Source organism: Chinchilla lanigera, unplaced genomic scaffold, assembly GCF_000276665.1.
Source record: "Chinchilla lanigera isolate Chin_1 unplaced genomic scaffold, ChiLan1.0 scaffold00019, whole genome shotgun sequence".
Lineage (NCBI taxonomy): Eukaryota > Metazoa > Chordata > Mammalia > Rodentia > Chinchillidae > Chinchilla > Chinchilla lanigera.
Window position 1 is genome coordinate 8,651,569 of NW_004955420.1, and position 17,444 is coordinate 8,669,012.

General features: G+C 39.3%; 2 long non-coding RNA genes across 2 annotated transcripts in view; both read right to left on the reverse strand.

The window, feature by feature from the left end:
- The window catches only part of LOC102012202, a 16,929-nt gene extending 1,363 nt beyond the window's left edge, over nucleotides 1–15,566 (reverse strand). Inside the window, exons 1-2 of the long non-coding RNA XR_260684.2 lie at nucleotides 15,409–15,566; nucleotides 7,834–7,837 (exon numbers count right to left, since the gene is read on the reverse strand). This is a non-coding gene — a long non-coding RNA (uncharacterized LOC102012202). The remainder of the gene's footprint in view (nucleotides 1–7,833; nucleotides 7,838–15,408) is intronic.
- LOC106148335 lies at nucleotides 2,130–6,208 on the reverse strand. The gene is made up of 3 exons (XR_001233681.1): nucleotides 6,124–6,208; nucleotides 3,278–3,628; nucleotides 2,130–2,471 (listed from the first exon to the last, which is right to left on the reverse strand). It is a non-coding gene; the product is annotated as an uncharacterized LOC106148335 (long non-coding RNA).
- Nucleotides 15,567–17,444: the final 1,878 nt, after the last annotated feature.

Here is a 17,444-nt window from a genome sequence, read left to right on the forward strand (position 1 = left end):
GCTGTGTAAGGAAGTGCACAGCTGATGTGACAGTGTTGATGATTATTCTAAATGCAGAATACATATTAAGAATTTAATAATTTATTTTATTGCTATTTTATGTTGCTGTTAACTACACACCGTATAATATAATAAGAAGCTCCTGACAAAACAGCATGACCAGTGAGATGTCAGTATGTCCTGCAAAAAGACCAGGAAAGCAAAAGACATGTGCTGTCAGTGTAAGCGATGCGTGTGTGTGGAACATGCTGTTGTCATGTGTACAGGCTGCCTTTGGTGTGATAAGTGAAGTGAAGATTTTTTTTTGTGGAGTGCTATTGGCGTTTTCTTTATGATTCATATGGGAGTTTATTTTTGATGTTCTTTTAAAGACTTTGAACCCCAAAACCAACTTGATGTTGAAAATTTTGATGCTTTACTATAAACACTCAAGAAATATTAAAAACAATAATTTATTTTTGTGATTTTTTTCCTGTTAAGTACCCATTGTTTAATATAATAAACCTCATAAAATTATAATTACTAATTCATCAATAAAAATAGTCTAAAGTCACTCTAAATAGTCACCTTCACACCGAAATTAGTCTTATGCTCCAAGGTTAAAAGAGTCTGATGACATCCCTGCTGGAGAGCCTGTGAAGACAAATTCCTTCAGATTAATACTTGAGTCCTTCATGGTATTCAACAGAATAGCTTGGATTTATTAGGTACTCAGCAAACAAGTGAATAAGGCATCTAGCTATTTGTTTTTCTCAAAAAACTTTCATACTCATGTCACCGCCATACCCTTCAGAATTGTAGAAAAGGGGGATGTGACTCTTGTTTTTCTAAACAGTTAGTAATAGTTACTTAAGCAGGATATTTGGCTCCCCATGATCAAGTTGAGAGAAGCTCTGCTCTTGGTCCTGATCAGATGAATGTGAATGCTGTTCTCAGTGAGCTACTCTGTAATCTACAGTGCCATGGGTTTGTAACCCTTGCTTTTAAGTCATACCCTAGAAATGGTCTGTTTTTTCCTGACCTTGTCTTGATTTCAGATGAAGCTAAGTGCACTATAAACTGTCAAAGTGGGTGATCTTCCAGTACTGCCCTGTATATCTTGTATGCATTTCAATTCTATTGAATTCAGCACTGAACGCAAATTATATACATGCAACATTACAACTAAAGTAAAAGGTTCATCTTCATCTACAACCAAACAGCTGGCTCTGTAGCAGTTCCCCAAGAAAATGAAAAGCTATTTCTTAATAGATTCTGTCAGAAGTATGTGTCATTTCAGACAGAAATCCTCACACAGAGCACTCATGTTTGAAGTCTTCCTTCTTGTCCAGACACATTTCATTTCTGTGTCAGACTTCTGCAGCTCATACTTTGGGCTTACCTTTGCTGTACTCCTCTTGCACTCCCAATACAAATCAGTTATAGCTCTTGTAGCTTTCTATTCAGGCTCTCAGTCATGGCAATTTGAAATCTCCCACATGCTTACCAGTGAGCTTAGGAGAGCTGTGTTCTTAGCTAATGATATTTGTCACAGGCTTGGGAGTGGGGAGTAGAAGCATCCAGGTATATATTTGTCATTCTGTGTTCTGTACTTCAGGTTTCGGGAATCTGTTCCTGGATGAACAGGGCAAAGTAGAAGGAATACTAAACTCTGTCTCAGAAAACCTGATTCAGAGCTTTAGCTGTGGTTGTAAGTATCTGTATAGTTTTGAAACGACCACAAACTGCCTACATTCTGTTCTTCCACATTATGTAAATTGAGGGTGCTGAATTCAAGCATGACTGGCAAATAGCTCCAAAGCTACTGCCGAGTACCATGCACAGGGCCAATGGAGGACACTAATCAGTCATTCAGTCATGCGCTCTTTCCCTCTAAGCCTCCTCCCATCCCAAGAATTCTGGGCACCACATTTTAGGCAGCTACTTTAATGTTTTTGTACTGATAAGTACACAAAAACATCCTGTCAGTTTTCTATTGCTCTGTAAAAGCCACTCCAAAATTTAGTAGATTAGGACAGCAATAATCAACTCTCTAGTACTCTGTGTGTGTGTGTGTGTGTGTGTGTGTGTGTGTTTCTGGGGATCAAACACAGGGCCTCATGCATGCTAAGCATAACAGCCATCATTTATTTTGCTCTATGAATATGCCCGTTCAGGGCTTGGCAACTTGGCATACACACGCTTCTCTGTTCCTACAGCATCAGTGAGAACAACTCTATCCAAGATGGCTCTCTCCTGTGGCTGGCGAGTTGGTGCTGCTCAGGCTGAGACTCAGCTCCTCCTTACGCTAGTCTTTCCACGGGCCACACTGAATTTCTCACACTACAGAGGCTGAGTTCTGAGAGCAAGTGATCCAAGAAACAAGGAAGAAGTACATAGCATCTTTGCAGCTTAGCCTCTGCGATCACACGATGTCATTCCCACAGGATTCTCTGGGTCTAGGTATTCCAGTCAAAGAGACACAGTCCTTTCTGGGTGGGAGAGAAAGTACTCGGGGTCAAGCCTGGGCCTCGTACATGCTCAGCAAGTGCTCCACCACCGAGCTGTATCCTCACAAAGACACAGTCTCTTGTTGGAGGAGCAGTGAGGTCCTGGAAGATCACGAAGGCTGCCCTGTATTATTTCAGCCATTTTCAGCAATACAAGCAGCCAGGCACACTCACCAATTCTAAATTAATCTATGAGAATCTAACAACCAGTCTTTCTTTCCCTTCTCTCCTCCCACAGAACATCAAACTTTATTTATGCTAATGTGCTGTCAATTAGATATTTCAAACAATAGAAAATATCTTGCTTTCCTTACTAAATTTTTTCATATGCTTTTTAATTTGTATTTTAAAATTGCATGGTAAAATTAACTTTTTTCTTTTCACATGCAGTTCTATGATTTTAAACATATACACCAGCCAGGTGTGGTGGCGCAGACCTTCATCCCAGCACTCAGGAGGCTGAGGCAGGAGGATAGTTGGGAGTTTGAGACCAGCCTGGGCTACAAAATGAGCTCAAGGCCCACCTGAACTGCATAGTGAGACCCTGTCTCAAAAAGAAAAGAAAAATACACACGCACACACACACACACACACACACACACCAATTCATTTAAGTATCACTATGATCAGAGTAACAGTACTGGCAAGCAAAAATAAAGTACTCCTCATACTATCCCCGCTTTCCATACCCCTAATCATTGATCTGCTTTCCACTTTGTCTCTTTGAAAATATTATATGAATGTAACCATATGGTATGTAAAGCCTTACATAACCTGGCTCCAGCTACCTTTCCAGGCCACTTTGTATTGCTTTCCTGTGTTTTCCACATCACTTGGTCTTTTTGTTCTTCTGAGAATAGGTTCTTTACTTTTCCATCCTTGACACTGCTGTTCCCACAGTTGGCTTCTCTGTCCTGCACCTCGCCTGTGTGGCTCATAAACTCCTGCACCAGGAAGGTATTCAGCTGGGAAGTGAGCCCCCTTTGGTAGTAGAGAACAAGTTTCCAAGTAATTCTAGTAGGTTCTCCCACCTACGAGAAGGGAGGGGATCCAAGCAGGTGGCTGGTTTATCCTCACGAGCATTGTGTTCTGCAGGAGGGACTTCTCCTTCAAACCCATCTGCTCTTCAGCCCGCTGCACTAGAGGGTAAAGAAAGAATATATACAGTATTAAGGTATTATCTTATGCCTGTCTGAGTCATTCCCTGACAGCTTTGAAACTTTTTAAGAATTAAATTTAATGATACTGTAATTTTTAAAATTACTTTCCAACAAAGCATGAAGTGCTCTGATAGCTGTCAACAATATGTCACTTCCCTTCAGCAGTGAAAGCTGAGAATGAATAATTTAATAATATTAATAGTTTCCTGATAGAAACAATTGGCTCAGTCTGATACCAAGCCATTTAGCTTGGACTTCAGGCTGCACTGAGGAGGTAAGAAAAGATGAAAAGGAGCTCTTGACATCAACTGTCACTCTCAACTTCTTTATTTGTTGGCAGAAATAATTCTCAGCGTCAGAAACATCCAGTATTAATGAATCTACTCTTTGGAACAAAATTCTAAAGCAGTGATTTATTTTTATTTTACTTATTTGCTTATTGTTGGTTTGTTTGGTTTGTGACAATGTCTTGCTATGTAGCCCAGGCTGGCCTCAAACTCCCAGGCAATCCTCCTGCCTCAGGCTACTGAGTGCAGGGATTATATGTGTAAGCCACTAGGTCCAGCCTGAAGGAATGATTCTGAAAGTCCATTCTTGCCCCCAAGGAATATTTAATAGAAAAAAAAGTCATGAATTCCAACTTCCTTAGCCATTTTTCTGGATGGGCCAAGATATCTAAATCACGTTTCCAAAAGCTCATTTAAATTCTAAAAATGCTAAGTGAAGTTATTAATGATAGCAAATTCTAAGTATGTCAAGTATGTAATATATTAAAATTAAATTATATATAGTTTCTCCATTATATAATTATGTCCATTTTATAGTGCATAGAGAATATATATGGAAAGAGAGAGAGAGAGAGAGAGATGAACTATTATATGACACGTGTTGCCAGAATCTCCACCTGTAGAACTCCCTCATGTCCTGTCACACTTTATCCACAGCATTAGCACAGCACCTGCACGTAATAGGCATCCATTAATGTTTTGCCGTCAGTATTTTCTCAATGAATGAATTAGTGAATAAGTACAGAGCTCTAAGGGGAAGTCTCTAAAAGCTCATTCATTCATTCATCCATTTTTATAGATTCCATGTGCTCTCAGACAAAAAAGGTGTCTTCTCAGATACTTAGGAATGAACAGCATCACACTAACAAAATGCTGGATCCCACATCAATCCTTCTAGGATCGAAACCTAGTCCTGGTAAGTGAGGTGGTCGAACGGGGGTAAGAGTAGCCTAGAACTTGGGGCCATTTCTATACTTTTCCTCCACTCCAAGGTAACACTGAGGGCTGAGGTACTTTCACAGTGTTCTCAGTCCTTGATGTGCTGCGAAGAGGGGCAGGCAGGCTGATCTAACACTTTGCCATCCAGGTGACAGGCGATGACCCAGGCTTCTGGGGCAACATACTCTCCAGGGACAAGGACGGGCAGGAGAAGCCAGCTTCTCTCACATTGTGAGCCGAGAGCTCTCATTAATGCCTCAGCTGTTCTTAAATGCTCTTTGGGAAAACCCAACCCTCTGAATTTGAGCCGTAGGATTAGTAGAGTCAGGATGATTAACTAAGAACTACTTTCCTCTCCTTTAAAAGGAGGGGCGTGACTCACTATTTAAGCCACATATCTGAAAATAAATATCTAAAGTGCTCTAGAAACAGGGTGTAATTAAGACTTTTCCTAACAAAAACAATCTTCTTTTAAAGCGGATTTCTTATTTAGTATTTCTCTTTTAGATTTGTTTACACTTAATATATATCTATGGTGCCGTGGAGACAGTGGTTCACAGTATTTACAACCGATTTATAAGGGGATATTATTACAGGAAGGAGGTTTAGGCTCAGAGAATTGAACTCTTGCTCACCGTCCTGAGGCAGTGCCAGAGGACAGATAGGAAGAGAGGTCCAGGTCTCCGCCCTCTTTATCCCTCCCTCTCTCCCCATACTCAGCAACCCTCCAAGCTACCCCAGGAATTCTATAGCATAAGGAGCAGTGTGCTGGCTTTGCCAATGAAGCTTTAAATCCTTCAGCATTACTGCAACCCCTGAGATTTTCCTATGTTGAATTAAGCATCCAATAAAGGGTGAAACTGACGTAAGGACCTGGAACTTTCTGACTCAGTGCTGCTGTGTGTTCCTGTCCTTGCTTTTAGGAGCCTACCCTCCAACAGTTACACACCAACTTCCACTTACGTTTTCATTTTGACTCTTTCCTTCTGAATAAATCAGGGCAGAACCTCTGCTTAACGCATGCTTCAGAAGTTTTCCTATCTTTCCCTTTGGATCTCATGAAAACTCACCAGATAAATGAAGAATCCAACCAACTGTCCACTCCCCATTCAATTTGCCTGAACACTCACAGAAATCCCAGAGGCTTCACAGATTGTTTTCCAATCTGGAAACTTCAATTATCTCTCTCTCCGTTCTCTCTCCCCTCCATCCCCCTTTCTCTCTTCCTCCCATCCTCCTCTTCCTTACCATGATAAGCTACTTTTTGTTCTTCGTGTTATGCTTCCATTAAGATGAACTTGAATTGTGATCCTTTCCGCTGGATGCATTTCCTAGCTTAAAAGCTTGAATTAAAATGACATCAATCCTACTTCTTCTGCCCTGTGGCTTTATTACTCATGGTACATATTTGTATCCCTCCATCTTTGTGTCTAAGAATTTCATAGACAATCTCCCCCAAAATGACTCAGTGTTCTAGAATTTGTGACTTCAAGCAGCAAGTACATAAATTACCTCATGTTTAAAAATTTCATTTTTTCACAAAGAAAATTCCAGTCCACTCATTGCTTTCTATAAGTCTGACTTGTTTATAATTAAAATGAGAATTCAATTAGTTGGCATTTATATAATAAGCACTGCATAAAGTACATTTGCTTTAGAGAAAGACCCTGCAATAGCAGCACAGCTTTCTGCGAGAAGGTTACCCCTAAGTGGCAGTGAGTCCGATATGTATTAACTCAGATATGACTTAAAAAAAAAACTTTGTCATCTACTGAGTAGCTATTTCATTCTGGCTTGGTTGATAAAACATCAGCTCTAAAAATAAAATATACTGTAGATTGTTCTTTTTTCTTTCACTTAAAAAAGCAACCGTTAAAGAAATAAAAATCAACCTTTTTAATTTTGCCTTTTTGTATACCCAGATAATGAATTTTTTTAAAAAAAAAAAATGACTACACATATTCTACTTTGGAAGAAACTAACTGGAAGGCAGTAAGCTAATAGTTTTGGCCTACAAGAAGTTTAAGTATCCAACATTTAATTCTTTCCTGTGAAATGAGATCTAGCTTTTAAAAAAAATGTTCCCATTGCCTGATTGCCTGATACATCTATCCTCCTAGACCAACTGCAATCACATTTTGCTCCATTCAGTGGCATTTATTAAATTCTGCCTTTTGTTGAAGTTATCTGTGTTAGTGTGTAAAAAGTGAGTGCATAATAAAAAATATTTAACAATATAAGCCCAGTTGATGTATCTTGTATCTCTCTCTCTTTTTCATTGGTACTGGGAATCGAACTCAGGACCTTGCACTTACAGGCAGGCACTGTGCCACCGAACTATGTCCCCAGCCTATCTTGTATCTCTTAAAGCACCAAAAATGCCTTCTGATTTTCCTAACTGCAGTCTGTACAATGCTACCATCAAGTTTATTTTCCTAAAATTCAGCTCTGATTCAGTCATTCTTTGGCTAAGAACATACAAGTTTCTAGCTGTGTACAGTATTATATGTTCTTATAGCGCCTGGCATGTTTAGCATCCCATAATGTGGCCCTGAACCTGTCCTTTCCAGCTTCACTTAGGTGATATTTTCCACTGAACCTTGTCTCTTCCTATTTCTGAGAAGACATTCTGGGATTTCCCATTATTCATGTGCTATTCCCATAAACTAGAATGCCTCATACGGAGACCTATCTCAAACCAGTTCCACAAAGCCAGGTCTGATCTACCCATTCAATGCATCTCTCCTTGTTTCAGATCTTTGCAGTGTGTGGTTACACTACACTTGTATACTTGTGTCACTACTGCCTGCTTGGTATTAAATTATAAGTCTGTGTGCTTGTTTATCTCCACAATTTGAAAATAAACACATGTTTGAAAGGATGTGAGCTCTGAGGTTGGAAAAACGTAAGTTTATGTCCTGCCTCTGTCTGTGAGCTATGTGATTTTGGACAAGTAACCTATCTTCCTGAACTTCTCTTATTTCTTCTATAGAAAAAAATTACTTGTTTTCTTCTCTCTCTCATGTCTGAGTTATCACAAAATCATTGCAAGTAAAAAGATTCTGTCCAGTCAACCCAACTCCATTTACACATACCAAAAAGTGACAAAGATGGGGAAAAACCAGGACTAATGAGTGAAAAAGAAAGTTTGAACTGAAAGTCTAGAAAATTCCAAAGAAAAAGAATGTATGTTAAAAATATTTAGCTACGGAAAGGAAGCCAAAGAATAGCTTTGTTTTTAATTCCTCGAAGGACTTTTATCAGTGGTGTGTACATTCACTGTCAGGAAGCAATATCCTTAGTCACTCAAAACAAAGCCCCTGGGAATCGATAAAAGGTCATCTCACTTTCCTCTGAATCTGTCTTTGTACTATGTCTTTCTTTCAGAAATGGAGCACGCCTGCAATCCCCGCACTCAGAGGCTGAGGCAGGAGGACAGTTGCAAGTTTGAGAACAGCCTGGGCTACAAAGTGAGCTCAAGGCCAGTGTCAACTGCATAGTGAGACCCTGTCTCAAAAAGAAAAAAAAAAACAAAAAACAAACAATAGAAATGGAGATATGGACGGGCTGCGCTATAGCCCAAGGGTAGGCATGTGCTTAACAAACATGAGACCCTAGTTTCAATCTCTAGCAGTACACAAACAACAAACAAACAAAAATCAACAACACTGAAAAAAATCAGTGCCATGCAGGACATGCTGAAAAACTATAGTACCTTGTCTTCAAAACACAAGAAACTTCCCATGCTCGGGAATGACTTTCTGAAACAAATTTGCCTGCTCTTTGGCAGTAGCGGAAAATACTGTACATATTAACAATAGTGAGAATCACAACCCTGGACATTTGCCAAGAATTTCTTAGGAGCCAGGCACTCTACCCCTCGCTTAGGAATACTATCTTGTGTAATCATCTCAGTAGCCCAGTAAGGCAGGCTTCATTTTATTCATATTACAGATGAAGGAACCAAGGATATTAAGAGATCTTGCCCAAGAACAATGAGACTTGTATCCAAATGCTGGATGCTAAAACTTATTATCTTTCTAGTCTGTCGTATTATCTCTCAGCCCCCCAAAATTGTCTTACAAAATAGCAAGGAGCTGAAGTTGACTACCAAGACCAAGCTGTGGGTTTCTATCAGCAAAGCTGCTGAAAATCAGGCAGCCCAGCGGAGTCTAATGCTAAGTACTTTAACTGTCACTCTCAGTACTTCCTGGAGGGTTGATTAATTAAATTATTTGTACTCCAAATTATTGTCCTTCTTAACAGCTAGATAACCTCTTTATTCAGAGTAATCCATGGAGCTTGTTAAAAAAGCACGCTTCCTGCCCCTCCCCAGTACTATATTATATACTTGCAGTTTGCTGAGAGTAGGCCTTAAACGTTCACACACATACTCTCATAAGTATGGAGGTGATGGATGTGTTAACTTGTGAATCATTTCACACTGTGTACATATATCAAATCATCACTTGCATACCTTAAGTACATATGAGAGGTGATTGAAAAATACAGTGTGTATTTATTTATTTATTTATATTTATTTATTTTTTGGTTTTTCTCCCGTACTGGGAACCGAACTCACGACCTTGTGCTTGCCAGGCAGGCGCTTTGCCGCTGAGCTAAATCCCCAGCCCCCAGTGTGTATTTAAATTTTTAAAATTTAATTAGAGTAAGAAGCCTATGGACAATAATCCCCTCAAAACACTCCTACTCATCAGACACCCATCCCGTTGTTCTTGCCACTCTTTGAAGAACTTCTCCTCGTCCTTTTTCATCGGTGTCTTTAGTGGCACTATTTTCTGCTGCCTCGGTGTCCGGAATCAGTGTTTACCTTTCATGGTCATTTTGACTTGGGGGAAGAGCAAGAAGTTGACTGGTGCCTGATCGGGTGAATAAGGTGGATGAGGACACCCCATTATTTTTTATAAGCCTGCCTTTCTGCTGGATGGCACTTAGGAATAGCATTCACTGTACGTTTTATTTAATCACACCTCTTAAAGACACTTGTATCATTGTATTTGTCAATTATGCTCAATAAAGCTGGAAAAAATAAAATAAATCCATATTAAAGAGGAAGTAGAACAAAAAAATCTTTTTTTATCTTTTTGAGACAGGATCTCAGGCTGGGCTTGAGTTCACTGCATAGCCCAGGCTAGTCTTGAACTTGAAACGATCCTCCTGCCTCAGCCTCCCGAGTGCTGGGATTATAGGAGTGCACCACCATGTCTGGCTGTAGAATTTTGAATTGAACAAATATAGGAAAGGCCTGTGCTAAAAGTTGCAGAGCTATACTCTTAAGATTAGTATTGTACTGATATATTGGGCAGGGGATATAGCTCAGTGGCCCAAGTGCCTGCCTGGCAAGCACAAGGTCGTGAGTTCGATTCCTGGTACCAAAAAAATAAAAAAATAATAATAAAGTATTGTACTGATATAGAAATAGGTGTGTTAAGATCTAAAAGGCATATTATTGAATGAATAAAAGAGCTGCAGCATAAGTACAAAAACATTAGTCTCAAGCTGGACTTGGTGGTGCACGCCTGTAATCTCAGCACTCGCGAGGCTGAGGCAGGAGGATCCCCTCAAGTTTGAGACCAGCCTGGGCTACATAGCAAGTTCAAGGGCAGCCTGAAATATAAAGTGAGATCCTGTCTCAAAAAACAAATCAAAACAATTGTGAGTCACACAATAAAATGTCAATAGTAAAAAATAAAATAGCCTGGAAACAGGGCTCAGTGACAGAGCACTTGTCTAGAATGTACAGAGCATGGGGCTTGGTTCCTAACATTGCAAAACAAGTTTAAGAAGTAAACATAATAAATAATAAAAACCCAAGGTTACTTAGAAGCACATTAAAAGTTTGAAAAGCACTGATTTGTAAGGTCCTTTTTGTGAGGATTCTCAGATCCTGAACACTGGAAAACCACGCTTTCTTTCCCTTTCCATGACAGTCTTCCTCATTTGGGTTTCACAAGGATCCACTAATGACTCGGGCCAACATGGTTTTAGAAAACACGAAACTGTTCTAACGTGTATATAGTCGCAAGACAGTTCTGAAAATGAGGGCATCTTTTCTGCCTTACCAAAGCCAACGAATGACAGCATGACAGCCCACAATTCAAAGTTCTGCTCTACTCACCTATAGCTGATTTTGGGCTGGGGGTTAGTATTAGTGACAGAAGGCAAACTGCGATTGTTGGTTAGCTTTCTAACACATCAGAAATACCGGAAGAGAATAGATTTATTTTGGGGCTTACAGTTTCAGACGTTTGAGTTCATGATCTGTTGGTCTTACAGCTTTTAGGCCTTGGTGAGCCAGCACATCTAGCAAAAGCACATTGGGGAGGAGAATCACTCCTTTCCTGGCGGGGAAGCAAAAGATAGATGGGTATGGATAGGGCCCACAGTCCCCTTTGAGGGCACATCCAATGGCACAAGGACCTCCCACTATGTCCCCACCTGTTAAAATTTCCCCATCTCCCAACAGTACCCAGCTGGGGGCCAAGCCTCTGGCACATGGCCTATGGGGGGATACTTAAGGTCCGAGAAATAGTAGATAGGAACAGATGAAAATAGATTTTGAGGAGGCCAAACAGAGATACCACTGTTAACTGCATTTTGGATTCCTATGACTGGTTAGCATAGCCTTTCTGCAGGAAAAAATGGCTGTATGTATTAAGAACATGAAAACTCTTTGATTTAGTGATACTGTCCTAAGAATTTGTCCTAAATGAAACACTAAATATGCACAAAGAAAAATTAATGAAAATGTACATGGGTCATTATTTATGTTAGTGAAAATTATAGACACAAAAAGGGAATGGTTAACTAGATTATGATGTAGCCACATAATTGAATCACATATAGCCCTCACAATTTTATTTTTGTTTGGGGAAAAGCTGATGTAAAGGTAAGCTTCCTGAATAAAAGTGGAGGATGATTTCATGTTATAAGTATTTTATTTCATGTTAGAAGTATTTTATATCATATTTCATGATGATTTCATGTTTGATTATACAAACATATTTATTTATAAGGAACAAACTGGAAAGATATTAAAAAAATCAGCTAGCTATTGCTTAGTTTAAACTGAGAAAATCCATTTATGATTTTTAATATTCACCCCATTTTCTATAATAACCATGTATTATTTCTATCATTAGGGAAAAAATTTAAGTAACACCAAAATATATAGTTGGCAATCATTAATTACTGCTTCTGATTTAAATTCTTTTTTTTTTTTTTTTTTTTTTTTTTTTTTTTTTTTTATTAATTTTTTATTTTTTTTATTTTTTCTTTTTTTTTTTTTTTTTTTTTGGTCTTTTTGAGACAGAGTCTCACTATGCAGTTCAGGCCTACCTTAAACTCACTTTGTAGCCCAGGCTGGCCTTGAACTCACAGCAATCCTCCTGCCTCAGCCTCCCAAGTGCTGGGATTACAGTCATGCGCCACCACGCCCGGCCTTGATTTAAAGCCTTGAACTGGACAGGGAGGATGAAACAACCTATCACTTTTTTCTACCCAGCTGCTCTGATTTGGAAGAAGGGCTCCTCTGTGGGCAGCCAATATATTCTTTGACAATGACAGGCATCACAGACTTTATTCTCCTGCTAAATTCTAGAATACAACAATAATTTTTTCCAAGGTCAAAAGTGCGTATATTCTACTGAAGAAACTTAGGAAAAAAAAACTAAAAAAAATTTTGAATAATTATAGAGCCATAGGAAGTGGCAAAGATAATACAGTCTTTTGCCCCTTTCGCTGAGTTTCCTCTTGAAGCAAAACAAATTACTTCATAGCTTTTATTCTTTTGGGGGAGAGAGTGCTACCGAGCAAACTCAGATCCTGAGCATGCCGGGAAGTGCTCTATCACTTAGGTCCAATCCCTTTATACTTACAGGATGAGATGAGTGCCGAGAAGCAGTGTCAGTTCTGAAAGCAATTCCACAGTCCTTTCTGTTTCTCTCGTTTGAAAACAAGGAAATGTAACTTTTTTCGAACTTCCCATAGTTCGCCCTGAGTCACAGATGTTTGAAAAGAAATCCAGGCCTGTTTGCCGTGTCAGTTTCACTGCCATGTGTCACTGTGTAGCCGCAGTTTCAGTTTAAGGGTGCGTTTGTGCTACGTCTCCCCCATGTTGAGGAATTAACCAGTATTGGCAAGTACTGTCTTTGGGTTTAGATGATGCAAAGAGAGGAGAGAAATAAAGTGAAAAAGACAGCCTTGACTGATACAAAATGAGGATTTTTTTGGGGTCATCTTTGGTATGTTGACGCTTTATCAGCTTAAAAGATGGAGGTTTGAAACAATAATAGGCTATTAGATAACATTTGCTTGGTGATAAGATTTTAAAAATACCTGATTAAAAAGAAGAAAAAACTAACTACTTCTCTTACCGACTTGTTAAAGGTAAAAGCACCACAGCATAGAGAGAGTGGAGCTGCACTGCTTAAATTTTAAGCACAGCTCTGCCACTTAGGGGCTGTGTACCCTGACCAACTTCCCATTACTAAATTCCTCATACCGACTGCAGATATCAGTTAATTCACAACATCTGAGATTCCTAACCATTTTACTTATGTTAGTCAAGAAATCCTTAAAATAAGCATTATGGTAATGCTAATTTACATCAATATACTTCCAAACCAAGTAATTCCATACCATCTCTGGGGTTCACTTCTTTTTAAATGCTTGGAATTCTCTTCTCCCAATTTATATTTCCCGAATATTCACCAAACTTCTTGTCTGCCTGGCCTCCAGGCATAAGCTTGGGACCAGGGGAGCCATCACTACTTTTCTACTGTAAATTTGTACTTTAGCATTATAGAAGCCGGCTGTGCATCTCAGCACCTTTCCCTGAGGGACACAGGAAACAATCTATGTTTTACTCACTTGCTATGACAAATGGCAAGAAATGTGTATGTGTGCAAAAGTGGCAAAAGGGGATTTTGACTCACCTTTATGCTCCAGATAACTGATTTTGCTTATATTTATGCAACTACCACAGTGGGTCCAATAGACCCACACCACACCAGAATTTGTTACCAAAAAAATTTCCTTTTGATTTTCCTGGTAGAAGTAGCCCAATTCAGTACAATGGCACATAAAAAAAAATAGATTTGCAAGTTTTGGAGGAGGTCAAAAGTGAATCACCAGATTACTCATGCATGGATGATAAAGCTGATCCATTATGGTAAAACACATGCTTTCATAACAGAAGAGTGGTGTGCATGGATGAGGAAGATGATGATGACCATGACTTTGACATTGGCCATGTGAGCCAAAGTTCCTGTGACGGTGAAATGGAATAAGAATACACTGATACAGACACAGGGAATGCAGCCCTTCTTGATTCTGATGACAAAGAAAACAAGAATGTGAGCACATATTTGACTAGTTGAAATGTTGAAATGTTGAAAATGCAACCAAATGGAATGATCCAATGTTAGAACTAGGTCTGAAAATACAGTGAGGATCTTGGGAGGGGTGATACGTATTGGACAGAAGGCCAGCATTGCCATTCAGTGTTGGAACTTATACCAGAGGAAATGCTACAAGATGTTGTGCAATGCACACAGTAAAGTAAAATGTTCTCTATGTACCAGTAGCTATATTCAAAAATGTATTTACCAGGACAGCTCCCTGGTTGAACTGAAAGCATTCAGCTGTACTTAGCATAGATTTCTCATAGTGATCGCAGGAATGTAAAAGACTCATCGAAAAGCAATGGGTCAAAATATGGCATAAAAATGTATGCCCTTGTAGATGCAAAGACTTATGATGCTTTCAGTTTAGACATTTATCCTGGAACTCAGCCATCATTGGGTCCTTATTTGTACAGTAATCAACCAAATGATGTTGTGAACAGACTTGCTGGAATGAGACACTGGACAACTGGATTACTGGTTTTTTACTGATGTTACACTTGCTTTTTTTTTGGTTTTTCTCCGGTACCGGGAACCGAACTTACGACCTTGCACTTGCCAGGCAGGCGCTTTTGCCGCTGAGCTAAATCCCCAGCCCCTACACTTGCTAACAGAGCACAAGCTGACTGGCAGAGGGACTTACACAGGAACAAAGCAGAAACTCCAGACGAAGTGCTGCAATTTACAAATGGAGAATTATGTATTACAATCTTTGGATGTCAGAAAGATAGAACATTGGCCTCATATACGGCAAAGAAAAACAAACTGGTACTGCTGATGTCCACATTTTACCATGATGGAAATATTCATAGGGAAACCTCGACAAAGCAGAAGGCTGAGTTGGAAACTTTCAACAACAAAACCGAACGTGGAGTAGATGTTGTTGATGATTTATGCAGCAAATATGACCTCACTTGAAACACAAAGCATTGGGCAATGGTTGTGTTTTATTTGAGCCAACAGAGGAAAAGCAAAATGTTTCTGCCCAAGGAAATATGCCAAAAGATTGTGAGCACACTGGTGAGCGGCCAGGTGAATAGGCAGGTGCAGCATCACAAAGACCTACTGCAACAACAGGAAAACAAGAAAGATGTCAACAGTGCCCTACGAGAAAGTACAGGAAAACAAGACATATGTACTCTCAGTGTAAGCAACACTTGTGCATGGAACACACAGTTGTCATGTGTGAAGACTGCCTTGGGTGTGCCAAAGCTTGAAGCAAAGCTTGTTTCTGTGGTACACTTTTGTTTGTGTTTACACTGTAGTTCACATAGGTTTATTTATTCAATAAATTTGTTTATTTATTTATTTATTTATTTATTTTTGATATTGGGTATCGAACTCAGGACCTTGCACTTGCTAGGCAGGTGCTTGTGCCCCTGAGCTATTTCCCTGGCCCCAGGTTTTTATTTTTGAAGCTATCTTTTAGGTGTTGTAAGCAAACAAACAGCTGATGTGAAAATGTTGATATCTATTCTAAGCGCTCACGGTAGATTTGATATTTTATTTTATTGACATCTTATTTCCTTGCTAAGTACATCATGTGCAATATAGTAGGAAGCTCCTGACAAAACAGGAAGAAAGATGACTAGACTGCCATATAGGAAAGGAAAGCTAAGCACACATGCTGTCAGTAAAAACATGACATGTGCATGGAACATCCAGTTGTCATATGTAAAGACTGCCTTGAGTGTGAAAGTTGAAGCAAATCTTATTTTTGTGGTAGAGTTCTACTGATATTTTCATTATAGCTCACATAACAATTTATTTCTGATGTTATCTTTTAAGCTGTGTAAGGAAGTGCACAGCTGATGTGACAGTGTTGATAACTACTGTAAATGCAGAATACATATTAAGAATTTAATAATTTATTTTATTGCTATTTTATGTTGCTGTTAACTACACACTGTATAATATAGTAAGAAGCTCCTGACAAGAAAGCATGACCGGTGAGATGTCAGTATGCCCCACAAACAGGCCAGAAAAGTAGAAGACATGTGCTGTCGGTGTAAACGATACATGTGTATGGAGCATGCTGTGTGCAGACCGCCTGTGGTATGATAAGTGAAGTAAAGATTTTTTTTTTTTGTAGAGTGCTATGGGTATTTTCATTGTAGTTTATATGGGAGTTTTTCTTCTTTAATTTTCTTTTTTAGACTTTGTACACCAAAACCAAGTTGATGTTGAAAATTTTGATGCTTTTCTATAAACAGTTAATAAATGTTAAGAACTCAATAATTTATTCTTGTGATTTTTTTCCCATTAAAAATTCATTGTTCATAAAACTCATAAAATTACCATTCATAATTCATCAATAGAAATATTCTAAAGATGACAAAATTGTCTTATGCTCCAGCGGCTACATCTACATCTTTTCCCCAAACTTGTGTTTGTCTCTGCTGCTATGAAGGCTATTTAACATTCTATGTTCATTACATGCAGTAGTTGAAAGTTAGCTGGGAGAAAATCAATTGAGATTATTGATCATAGCGCTTCACTCACCAGGCCAAAAGCCTCGAACAGGGATAATTTAGCTTTAGTTATCCAGTGGAAGGAGTGCCTTATTTGGAGGGAAAATAAAAGAAAAAGAAGTCATTGTCATTTTGCCTAGATAACGGAAGAACATTTTTTCTGCTTGCCATAAAGACATCAGTGAGCCAATTGACTAGTTCAACTAAAAAGTAGAAGAAACACATAAATGCAAATCATAGAAGGCATATATTAGAAAAAATACTTAGCTTAAAATTCTTCTTAGGTGGCAAATATCAGGATTATTACTGTTTTCAAATGTTCAGAAGTGCTCCAGCATCCCTTAGAAGTACTGCACATTCTTGGGTCATATAATTAGTTAATTTTATAAACATAAAGAAACCTAAGGGTAGGCCCCCAGAGGGAGGGCCCCTGGTGCATGGGGAGCCACGGGCAGGGAGTGCCAGTCTTCGGAGCGGCAGCTTACTCCCTGCCTCGTAGGCCACCGGAGGGAGGGCCTCCAGCGCACGGGGAGCCATGTGGCGCGCCGGCCTTCAGGCCCGCCGCCGCTGCTCAATTGAGAACTATCATGACACAGAGAAACAATGACACAATTGGCCCACCATGCACCAGCTGCAGATGCACACCTAAGGACGTGTGTGAATCATTCAAACA